The following is a 13,113-nucleotide window of genomic DNA, read 5'->3' as shown; positions in this document are numbered from 1 at the left end:
GAGAGAAATATATGCGTGCTCAGTTGCCCAGTCGTGTCCAACTCTTCGTGGCTCCATGGACTATAGCCCGTCAGGCTCCTCTGCCCATGGAATTCTCCAGGTAAGAACGTTGGAGTGGGTTGCCATGCCCTCCTCCAGGGGATCTTTCCGAGGACCCAGGGATCAAACACACATCTTCTGCACTACAGGCAGATTCTTTCCCACTAGCGCCACCTGGGAAGCCCGAAGAGAACTGCACACATGAAGACAACAGGCTCTTGTCTCACTCAAGTGGCAGATTCTTAAGGACCTGCCTGCTGGTCCCTGGGACAGACCAGGCGTGAGTAGGGCTCAGAGTTCTGAAAATCCTGGCTTTTTCTCCCCTGAGCACTCCTGGAAGTGAAAACCCTGCCTGTTGGCAAGCATGGGAATCAGTCACTCTCAGGATGGAGCTGAGTGTCAGTCTCACCTGTGGGCATCTGACAATCAACCCGGGCTCAGTGACATCTCCGGGCCACAGTTTCTTTCTCTGTTACAAGGCACAGCCGTGATGACCCAGGAGAGTCTGCTGAGAGGGCCGGAGGAGTTCACGGCGCTCAAACCCTGGCATGGAGTGGATGCCCATGAAAGCACTGGCACCCAGCCATCTGTCTCTATCTTCGGAAATCCAGAAGCAGCAAACGCCTGCTCTGCCTTCATTGTCTGCCATCAGAATGGCAGCTAATCACACTATCGTTATTTATGAGAGCGACGGATTCAGCATTTTTATTCCGAACAGAAGCTGTTGACATTCCTAGAATAGTCCCTGGAGAGGGAAAGCCCATTGCAAAATGCTCCTTCAGAAACAATTTGCAATCAGTGGGCCAGGCGTGGGTCCAGGGATGTGGGCCCTGCTGGTTCTCACTGATAAGGGGAATAAAGAAAGCTTCCACTGGAGGCCGGGGCCAGGGGCGGGCAGGAGCCAGCAGAGAGCTGACATCTTAATGGGAGACAACACTGCAAGGCCCTGGGGCTGCAGCTTGCCTGCCCCAGCTGACGTGGGCTGGGGGCATCTTCACAGGTGGGAGAAGATGGGCCCTGGGGAGTCCTGCCCCTTTCTGTTCCCCTCTGCCTTCCACCCCATCCCTTTCTCTCTGACTCTCTGTCTTCTCTTTTTACCAGCCTTTTCTCTCCCTCCCTCTCTTCTTTCCTTATTTTGTTTTCCTTCATTTTTTCTCTTTAAAAATCACCCTTAATTACCGGAGTATTTCTGGTATTTACTCCTTGTAAACCTATCACAGTACTTAAGACAGATGTTCCTTTCGATCTTCCAAATGCAATCCTCACTTACTCCTCCCCTTAGCAGACAGGAAGAGTTTGCTGTGTGTCCTCTCCGAGCTTTCTTTCTTTCCTTTTGCATATATCTATATACACCTAGTAAATATGTTTTTGGTGGGTGTCGTTTACATTATAAAAATAGCGTCGTACTCTAGTTGTCATTCTATCGCTTGCTTATTTTTTAAAAAACAACAGGACTTCCCTGGTGGTCCAGCGGCTAAGGCTCTGTGCTCCCAGCGCAGGGGGCTCTAGTTCCATCCCTGGTTGGGAAACTAGATCCCTTGTGCTGCAACAAAGTGTTCACATGTTTCAACTAAAGATCCCACATGCCGTGAGGCACAGCCAAATAAATAAAGAAAAATAAACATTTTAAAAAAACAACAAGCTTTTTTTAGAAGAGAAGTTTTGGGGGACTTTCTTGGTGGTCCAGCGGTTAAGAATCCACCTGTCAATGCAGGAGACATGAGTTGGATCCCTGGTCTGGGAATATTCTACGTGCGGTGGGGCAACCAAGCTCGCGTGCCACAACTACTGAGTCTGTGCTCTAGAGCCCCCGGGAGCTGCAGCTAGTGAGCCCACACGCCTAGAGCTTGTGTTCTGCAACAAGAGAGGCCACCCCACTGACGGCCCCACGCACTGCAGTGAGGCCCCAGCACAGCCAAAAATAAATAAAGACTCTTTTAAAAAAGAGAGATGCTTTGGCTCCTGCAAAATTAAGAGGAAGGTACAGAGGTTTCCCCCACACCTCCTGCCCTGACGCAAGCAAAGCTTCCCTCAGTATCAACACCTCCTGCAAAGTGGTCCACTTGTTACAACTGATGAACTTGCAGGACACAAGGTTAGCACCCTAAGCCCACAGTTTACCTTTCGGTTCCGTCTTGGCTTTGTACATTCTGTGGGTTTGCACAAACATGTACCGTTATTACACTGGGTTGGCCAGAAAGGTCATTCAGGTTTTCTGTTATATCAACGAACTTTTTGGCCAACCCAATAGTATCCACTGCCCTAAACATCCTCAGTGCTCTACCTATTCATCTCCGTTCCCCACCCCTCATTCCCAAGCAACCACTGATCCGTTCACCGTCTCCATAATTTTGCCTTTTCCGCAATGTCGTAGAGTCGGAACCGTGCAATGTGTAGCCTTTCAGACTGTCTTCTTTCACTTAGTAATAATATGCATTTAATATGTCTTTTCACGGCTTGATAGCTCATTTCCTTTCAGTGCTGAAGAGCTTTCCATTGTCTGGATGTACCTCAATTTATGTTTCCATTCACCTACTGAATGGACATCTTGGCTGCTTCCAAGTTCTGGCAGTTATGAATAAAGCTGCTATAAATATCTATGCGAGTTTATGGACGTAAGTTTCAACTCCTTCGGGTAAATAACAATGAGTGGTATTGCTGCATAGCATTGCCAGAATATGTTTAGCTTTGTAAGAAGCCAGCAAAACGTCTGGAGAAGGCAATGGCAGCCCACTCCAGTACTCTTGCCTGGAAAATCCCATGGACGGAGGAGCCTGGTAGGCTGCAGTCCATGGGGTCGCCAGGAGTCGGACACGACTGAGCGACTTCACTTTTCACTTTCATGCCTTGGAGAAGGACATGGCAACCCACTCCAGTGTTCTTGCCTGGAGAATCCCAGGGACAGGGGAGCCTGGTGGGCTTCTGTCTATGGGGTCGCACAGAGTTGGACACGACTGAAGCGACTTAGCAGCAGCAGCAGCAGCAGCATGTCTTCCACAGTGACTGCACCATTTTGCATTCCCACCAGCGATAAATGAGAACCCCCTGTGCTCTAAATCCCCACCAGCATTTGATGCTGTCAGTGTTCCAGATTTTAGCCAATCTAATAGGTAGCTCACTGTCATTTCAATTTGCATTTCCCTGATGATATATGATGTGGGGCATCTTTTCGTATGCTTATTTACTATCTGCATATCTTCTTCAGTGAGATGTCTGTTAAGATCTTATGATTTTTAAATTGGGTAGTTTTTTTCTTATTGCTGAGTTTTAAGAGTTCTTTGCGCATTTTGGATATGTCTTTTGCAAATATTTTTCCCAGTCTATGACTTGCCTTCTCATTCTTTTGATATCGTCTTCTGCAGAGTGGAAGTTTTTAATTTTAATGGAGTTCAGTCTAATCAATTATTTCCTTCATGGACTGTTCCTTTGGTGTTATTTAAAAAGTCATCATCGTACCCAAAGGAAATCAACCTTGAATATTCATTGGAAGGACTGATACTGAAGCTTGAGCTCCAATACTTTGGCTACCTGATGTCAAGAGCCTTATTAGAAAAGACCCTGATGCTGGGAAAGATGGAAGGCAGGAGGAGAAGGTGATGACAGAAGACGAGGTGGCTGGATGGCATCACCAACTCAAAGGGCATGAGTTTGAGCAAGCTCTGGGAGATGGTGAAAGAGAGAGAAGCCTGGCGTGCTGCAGTCCATGGAGTCGCAAAGAGTCAGACGTGACTGAGCAATTGAACTACAACAATAACAAGTCATCACCACACCCAAAGTTGTATAAATTTTACCCTATATTATCTTCAAGGAGTTTTCTCATTTTGCCTTTTATATGTATGTGAATTTAGGATCTATGACCCATTGTAAGTTAGTTTTTGTGAAGGGTGTCAGGTCTGTGTCTGGATTCCTTTTTCTGTGCGTGGACGTATAGTTGTTGCAGAACCATTGGCTGAAGAGGCTATCATTGCTCCATTTCGATGCCTTCGCTCATTTATCAAGGATCAGTTGATTGTATTCATCTGGATCTATTTCTGGGCTCTCCATTGTGTTCCATTGATCTATTTGTCTGTTCTTTCATTATTAGCACACTGTCTTGATCACTCAACTTTATAGCAAGTCTTAAAGTCAAGTAGTGCCTGTCCCCCAACTTTGTTCTTCTTCAATGTTGTTTCACTTTCAAGGTTATACGACTAGTGACCAGTGGCACTAACTCAAGGCTTGGACCCTTATTCCAGCGTGGAAGAGGGGAGGAGACAAGGATGAGAAGAACAGCTAAGGGGGGATCACGGGGGGCCTTGAGAACCAGACTGAGGCACAAGGATCTTGTCCTGATGGCAATGGGGAGCCAAAGAGGGTTCTTGAGCAGCAGAGTGACTGGGAAGCCTTGGGAAGATTAATCTGGTGTTGGTATGTGCTGTGAGTTTGACGGAGGGAGAGGTGTGGGAATCGAGAGGCATTCAGGAGGTGGCTGCAATTATCCAGGAAGGAATGATGGTGTCATGAAGAGAAACCCTAACAACCAGCCCTGCACAAAGAACTCCCAACTGTCCACTAGGAGGGCCACTCCTGGGGCCAGTCCATATACCATGATGCATGTCATATCATGGAGCTGGACTCACTGCTGGCTCTAGAGATGGGCAAATGCCCCAAGCCTGGCCGACCAGGATAAATTCATCATCCCCATAGGGGTGATTAGTTCAGGAAGGAGCACGTGATGAAAGCTGGCCCAGAATGAATGAATCCCAGACTTTTGCTGATGAAGGGTACCTGTCTAAAATCAAGGCCAAACTAGAGGCAAATGTAGTCAAGGAATAGTGAGAGTGAAACTCAGTCATAATGAGTCCTAATGATGTCATCTGAGCTCCTGGATCCAGCCATGCCTGAAGTCCCCTTGGAACTTTTTTTCTTATGTGACCCCAAAAGCCCTCCTCCCCTAAACAATGTTTAGTATAAGCTAGTCTGCATTGGGATTCTTTTCATACAACCTAAAGTGTCCTGGGGGCTTTCCAGGTGGCACTAGTGGGAAAGAATCCACCTGCCAGTGCAGGAGATGCAAAAGACATGGGTTCACAGAAAAATAAATGACCCAATCAAAAAATGGGCCAAAGAACTAAACAGACATTTCTCCGAATAAGACATCCACATAGCTAACAAACACATGAAAAGATGCTTAACATCACTCATCTGAGAAATGCACCAATGGTACCTCAAAACCACAATGAGGTACCATCTCACACAGGTCAGAATGGCTGCTATGCAAAAGTCTACAAACAATAAACGCTGGAGAGGATGTGAAGTAAAGGGAACCCTCTTACACTGTTGGTGGGAATGCAAACTAGTATAGCCACTGTGGAGAAAAGTCTGGAGTTTCCTTAAAAAACTGGAAATAGAACTGCCATATGACCCAGCAATCCCACTGTTAGGCATACACACTGAGGAAACCAGAATTGAAAGAGACACATGTACCCCAATGTTCATTGCAGCACTGTTTACAATACCCAGGACATGGAAGCAACTTACATGTCCATCGGCAGACAAATGGATAAGCAATTTTGTGGTACATATACACAATGGAATATTACTCAGCTATAAAAAACAACACATCTGAGTCAGTTCTAATTAGGTGGATGAAACTGGAGCCTATTATACAGAGTGAAGTAAGTCAGAAAGAGAAACACCAATGCAGTATATTAATGCGTATATGTGGAATTTAGAAAGACAGTAATGATGACCTACATGCAAGATAGCAAAAGAGACACAGGTGTAAAGAACAGACTTTTGGACTCTGTGGGAGAGGGCGAGGGTGGGATGATATGAGAGAATAGCATTGAAACATGTATATTACCATACGTAAAAAAAATGACCAGTGCAAATTCTATGCATGAAGCAGAGCACTCAAAGCTGGTGCTCTGGGACAACCCAGAGGGATGGGGTGGGGAGGGAGGTGGGAGAGGGGTTCAGGATGGTGGGACACATGTCCACCCATGGCTGATTCATCTCGATGTATGGCAGAAACCATCATGATATTGTAAAGTAATTAGCCTCCAATTAAATTAATTAAACAAAAAGACACGGGTTCAATCCCTGGGTGGGGAAGATCCCCTGGAGTAGGAAACGGCAACCCACTCCAGTATTCTTGCCTAGAAAATTCCATAGACAGAGGAGCCTGAAGGGTGGCAAAGAGTCGGACACGACCAAGCACACACAGACACTCTTTTTCCTAAAGTGTCCTGACTGACACACCAGTCACCTGCATCGGGGTCAGCAATCTACAGCCCATGGGCCAAGGTCAGCCTACCGCCTGTTCTTCATAAGCAGAGTTGTTTTGGAACACAGCCCTGCCCATCTGTTTGCGTGTCGTCTATGGCTGTTCTTGCATTGCAAGGCAGAATTGAGTAGTTCTGACAGAGACCCTATGACCCACAAAGCCTACCACATTGTTTTATATGGACTTTTACAAAAACATACATCAACACATGACCTAGCTCAATCTCTCTCACCTCTTACTAAGGTGGAAACGGGGGCCCAGAGAAGGGCTTGCCCAACACTGGGGCAGAACCAGCCTAGAATCCAGATTTTCTGACACCCAGCCTGGAGTGCCTGGTTCTGCCTCTGCTTGTCCCCAGACACTGCCCTGAAGTGTCCATGTGTCCTTCTGGAAGGTGTTTGGGTCACTTGATAGTTGAATCCCCCTTGTAGGCCCAAACAAAATCCTTCTCTGTGAAGCTCCTGGGAGTGGCAGGGAGCCGGGGAAATTGAATTCCATAAATAACCAAGCCTGACAGCCCAGCCAGTCCTTCCTGCCTCCCCTAGCGACCTGCTAAATGGAACTGGAGCAGACACGGAGGTTGATTGCCTTGATTGGGACCCCGTCCACATCCCGCAGGTGCCCTCCTGGCCAGGGGGCCCAGGAACAGGGGACGGCCCACTTGTATTGATAAAATGCTTTTACATCATTTAAACAAGACAAGGTAAGGGTTTGGAGGCTCATGCATCTTCCCATCAGTTCATGGCAAATAGATGGGGAAAAAATAGAAACAGTGACAGACTATTTTCCTAGGCTCCAAAATCACAGCAGACAGTGACTGCAGCCATGAAATTAAAAGACGCTTGCTCCTTGGAAGAAAAGCTATGACAAACCTAGACAGTGTATTAAAAAGCAGAGACATCACTTTGCCGACAAAGTCCATATAGTCAAAGCTATGGTTTTTTCAGTAGTTCTTTATAAATGTGGGAGTTGGACCATAAAGAAGACCAAGCACTGAACAACTGATGCTTTTGAACTGTGGTGCTGGAGAAGACTCTTGAGAGTCCCTTGGACTGCAAGATCAAACCAGTCAATTCTGAGGGAAATCAACTGTGAATAATCATTGGAAGGGCCGATGCTGAAGCTGAAACTCCAGGTCTTTGGCCACCTGATGTGAAGAGCTGACTCATTGGAAAAGACCCTGATGCTGGGAAAGACTGATGGCAGGAGGAGAAGGGGGCAACAGATGATTGAGATGGTTGGATGGCATCACCGACTCAGTGGGCATGAGTTTGAGCAAACTCCAGGAGATAGTGAAGTACAGGGAAGCTTGGCATGTGGGAGTCCACGGGGTTGCAGAGAGTCGGACATGACTGAGTGACTGAACAACAGCTATCTTAAGGAGGCTGGGAGGTGATTTGGATCACTGCGGGTAGAGCTGGGAGGGCTCAGAGGCATAAGGAATTTGCAGTCACAGAAGGTTCCCTGGAGGAGGCAGTCTAGAGTATTCAAAGTAAAAAATGTTCAGGAAATGCTCAGGAAAACCTTTGCTACCTCTCTGAACCCTGCCCGCCCCCAGCTGTCCACACTCCAGCCACACGGGCATAACCCAAACATGCCAGCCCCACTCCTGCCTCGGGACATTTGCAGCTGCTGTCCGCCCAGCCAGGAGTCCCTGAGCCTCAGACCTTTGCGTTGCTGGTTTCTTCTCATTATTGGGTCTCAGCATGCTTGTCACCACCTCTGAGAAGCCTTCCGTCACCACCTACCTGAAAGCTGCTGCCCGAGCCTAGTTGGTCTCCCTCTCGTCCTCCTTGTTTTCATCCATCTCTGGCCTCTAGAATTGTCCCTGGCCTGGGGCAGGGAGAGATCAGTAGTGTTTGTTAAGCGAGTGACTGAGGAAGCAGCACGTCCCCCCAGGAACTTACAGTTTAGCGGGGGAGACACGAGCCCCCTGCGGGGTGAGCGGCCCCACGAAGGGATGAAGGGACGGCGCACGGCAGGGAAGGCAGCCCTTAGGAGGCAGGGGAGACTTCCTGGAGGAGGGCAGGGTGGGCAGGAGTGAGCTGGGAAAGTGTGAAGGAGACTGGAGGAGGGAAGAATCAGAGTTGAGGGAGCGTGGGGGAGGGACTCAGTGCTAGAGCAGAGAGCAGGGACTTCCATGGCGGTCCCGTGGCTAAGGCTCCGGGCGCCCAGTGCAGAGGGCCCAGGTTCAATCCCTGGTCCGGGAACAAGATCCCACCTGCCGCAACCAAGGATCCCAAGGGCCACAACTAAGACCTAGTGCAGCCAAAGAAATACATGTATTTGATTGAAAAATAAAAAGAACAGAGGGGAGGTGGGGCTGAGAGGCCAGACAGGTGGGTGAGCCTCAAGGCCAGGGCCAGCCTCAGCTCTTGGGGAGGCTGGACTCCATCCCAGGCCAGGACGGTGGTTGAGCGGGGGCATGACAAAGGCTGCCCTAGGCATGAGAGGCTCATTTCAAGGATGTATTGGAATCAGAAATCAGGACCAAGTTGGTGGGGTCATCTTCCCTCCTGGAAAGGGGGAGCGTGGTCACCAGAGAATCAGACGGGGTGACCTATGTCCTCTGCTGCACCGCCGCACCAGCATCCACATTCAGGGCTGCAGTCCTGCTGTAGCCCAGGCCTGGCCCCTCCAGGCTGCTAATCAGGCGGCTTCCCGGAAGAGGTGGCCTGGAGCAGCCCTGGCCGCAGTGTGAACAGGGAGACCTTAGCGAGAGACTCGGTTTTGCTTCCAGTGGGGTGTGTAAACGTGTACAGCTCTCAGCGCCTCGGTTTCCTCATCGGCTGAACAGGGCAAGGAGCAGCATCTCTGTCTTGGGCCTAAATGAGACGGTGCAGGTCAAGTGCAGAGCACAGAGCCAGGCCCAGAACATGGCAGGGGTGACTATCAGGGGCTGGCTTGTTCTGCCCCAACAAAGGTTCCTATGTGGCGGGCGGGGAGAGGTGAGTTGGGAGTGGGAGAATGTTGCTGGAGGTCTGGGGCAGCCTAAGGCATTTGGGGGGCTTCCCAGGTGGCGCTAGTGGTAAAGAATCCACCTGCCAAGGCAGGAGAGGCAGGTTTGATCTCTGGATTGGCACGATCCCCTGGAGTAGCAAATGGCAACCCACTGCAGTATTCTTGCCTGGAGAATCCCATGGACAGAGGTGCCTGGGGGACTACAGTCCATGGGGATACAAAGAGGCAGACACGACTGAGCCACTAAGCGTGCACAAGGCATTTTGGAGAACCCCGAATCCCTTCTGGAAGATCTGTCTTTAGCTGTGGCTCAGGACTGCATCTGTCTGCTGGGCTCCCATTCCCCCGGGGCAGCTCTGAGAGTCAGTCCTGGGTCTGGGAGGCACCTTAGCCTCTGGAGCTGCTGGCCAGTCCTGCCGCCGTCACTGTGCAGCCTCGGTGCTCGAGCCAGGTGGAGACGGCCCAGCGGCTGCGTGGACGGCGACAGATGGCCACAAATGAGGGGTGAATGAATCTGCTAAATCATCAGCTGGGAAATTGAGCATCTCGCCTCCCATCTGTGACGGCTTCTTCTCTGGGGACGGGAGCGTATGTTGGGGTGTGAGTGTGGGGGGCATTTGCTGTACGTGCAGATGGACGCAGTGCTGGGGTGTGGGCTTGTGGCACACAGGTACATACATGCTTGCATGGGTGTGCACACACTTACTCGTATGCACACACATAAACTTGCACACACATGCTCACACCCTCCCCTGACTCACATTCTTCCCATCACACACACTCTCATTTGTCCGTTCAAGCACAGGCTCTTGTGCACACCATTTACACACTTTTTTTTTTTTATACCCAGAAACACCAACTGACACCTGCGTACACCCAGAAGCACAAGGTACCCACACAGATAGATTTGTGCAGCTGTACTTTCTCACAGTCACCAAGAGCCACTGAGACACACAGTAGTTATGTACGGATAAGAGAGTTGGACCCTAAAGAAGGCTGAGCATCGAAGAACGGATGCTTTCCAACTGTGGTGTTGGGGAAGACTTTCGAGAGTCCCTCAGACTGCCAGGAGATCAAACCAGTCAATCCTAAAGGAATCAACCCTGAATATTCATTGGAAGGATTGATGCTGAAGCTAAAGCTCCAATACTTTGGCCACCTGATGTGAAGAGGTGACTCATTGGAAAAGACCCTGATGCTGGGAAAGATTGAGGGCAGGAGAAGGGGGACGACAGAGGATGAGATGGTTGGATGGCATCACTGACATGAGTTTGAACAAATTCTGGGAGATGGTGAAGGATAGGCAAGCCTGGTGTGTGCAGTACATGGGGTCGTAAAGACTTGGCACAACTGAGTTTGGACATGAGTTTGAACAAAGAACTTGGCACAACTGAGCAGCTAGAGACAACAATGACATGCACAGCTTTGCACAGCCCTGCGCCTGAGTAGGGTAGGCTGGCTCCCATTCAAGTGTGCTTCCTGGCTCTCCCCGAGGGAGGGGCCACTTCCCATGAGAACAGGCCCAGTCACGTGACCAGAGCCAGCGCCTGAAACTGGAGGGGAAGAGCTGTGTGCCCCTCTGGGTGGGAGCCTCCAGAGCCAGCTCTCAGTTCCTCCATGCTCTCCTTTGCCTCTGCTGTGGGGAGGCACTCCGGGTAGATGCTGCCCATTTACTCTTGGCCCAGAGAGCAGCGGGCAGGGTGCAGAGCCAGAGGCAACCCTAGAAGTAACTCATGCTGGGAAGTAAATCTTCATTGTTATGAGCTACTGTGATCTGGGGACCACTTGTTACTGCAACATGGAGTAGCCTCAGCTAAGAGAGACAACACACACACATACAAACACGTCTCACAAACATACTATGAGATTTTATATATATATATATATATATATATATATATACACACACACACACACACACTTGTTGATTGATCTCTGCCCCCAGTTCCTGGCACAGAGCTCCTGAAACCCTTGGAACTTCCTAAATAACAGGAGTGTTTTTTTCCCCTAATTATGTGACATTAGGTGGGCTCCTGGATGACTTTAGGATAGGTGCTGGTCCGCAGAAAGACCAAGCCACGATCAGAAGCTTGGAACTTTCAGCCCCACCCCTTACCCTCTAGGAAAAGAAGAGGGTCTGGAGATTGAGTTAATTGGGACTATATGGTGGTGGTGGGGGGGGCTGAGTTGCTAGGTCATGTCTGACTCTTGCGACCCCATGGACTATAGCCTGCCAGGTTCCTCTGACCATGGGATTCTACAGGCAAGAACACTGGAATAAGTCGCCGTGCCCGTCTCCCGGGGATCTTCCCGACCCAGGGGTAGAATCTGTGTCTCTTATATCTCCTGCACTAACAGATTCTTTACTGCTACTGCCACCTGGGAAACTTGAGACTCTTCTGGACCTTTCTGTACGCACCTCTTCATCTAGCTGTTCATCCATATCCTTTGTTATATAAAAAAGCAGTAACTAAAGTATGTGTTTCCCTGAGTCCTATGAGCCATTCTGGCAAGTGATCAACCCCAAGGTGGGAGTCACGGGGACCCTGACTTCTGTCTGGCTGGTGAGAAGTACGGGTGCACTCAGGACCTGTGCCCAGATGGACAGAAGGGCACTCAGGACATGCGACTGGTGTCTGAAGTGGGGGCAGTCTCGGGGGACTGCGGCCATAACCTGTGGGATCTGACTCTGACTCCAGGTAGACAGCGTCAGCCCTGAGTTCAGTTGGAGGACTCCCAGGTGAGGTTGCAGAATTGCTTGAGGTGTGCAAAACCCACAATCTGGAGTCAAAAGTACTGTGAGTGTGGTCACAGTGTGAGAGCAGAGGAGAAAGGCAGCAGGGAGCATCGTTTCTTATGTACACAGAGGCTCAGGGGTCCTGCAGGGTACATACACACACACCCCACTCCCGTGTGCTCACACACTCTCCCCAGCACACACCAGGTTAGTCTGACAAGTAGTACATCCAGCCTCTGGTCAGGATCAGGGCGAGCGGCTAGGACAGGATGAGGTGGGAACAAACGGGTAGGTTGGTGATGGGGCTGTGTGTGTGGACTCAGTCGCTCAGTCATGCCTGACTCCCTGCGACCCCAGGGACTGTAGCCCGCCAGGCTCCTCTGTCCATGGGATTCTCCAGGCAAGAATACTGGGGTGGGTTGCCATTTCTTCCTCCAGGGGATCTTTCTGACCCAGGGATCGCACCTGAGTCTCTTGCATCTCCTGCACCGGTAGGTGGATTCTTTACCACTGCTCCACCTGGGAAGCCAACAGAGCTGTGGTTGAATTGTTTCCTTATTAGGGGATTTTCTGTTGTCAAAGGATGCAGAGCTCGAGTGAGGCAAGTTTCCGAGGGTCAAGGAGCACTTCCCAGGGAGTCAGGAGTCAGGAAACTTGGCGTTGGGCCTTGCGTGGCAGTGTCCCCTTCTCTGCTCTGCACCTCCCTGGGGATGGGCATTGCTTTGAATCCAGGAAGGAAGGAGGCTGGTCAAATCTGAATAATAATAAACAGCCCAACACAGCCCACCCCTGGCATGGAGTCAGCCTCTTCCTGAGCTGGAGTCCACTGGTGAAGCCCTCACAGGGGCCCTCTGAGATCTCAGGGTCAATGGATTAAAGTCCCCTCAGCAGATATCTGCGGGTGGCTCCCAGCCTGCAAATGCTGGTGCTGGACGTGGGTGATGCCGTGGTGACCCCCCGCGCTCATAGGCACAGCTGACTGGAATCCATGGCAGGAGGGGCACGCATGATCTTGGGACGGAATGACATGCGGTCCCAGGGACAAGTGGACACATCTTGGGGAAGTCTGGTTTCCCTCAGCAGGGCTAACTAAGCCGGGCCTTCAGAA

Source organism: Ovis canadensis, chromosome 19, assembly GCF_042477335.2.
Source record: "Ovis canadensis isolate MfBH-ARS-UI-01 breed Bighorn chromosome 19, ARS-UI_OviCan_v2, whole genome shotgun sequence".
Taxonomy (NCBI): domain Eukaryota; kingdom Metazoa; phylum Chordata; class Mammalia; order Artiodactyla; family Bovidae; genus Ovis; species Ovis canadensis.
This window is presented reverse-complemented; position numbering follows the sequence as displayed.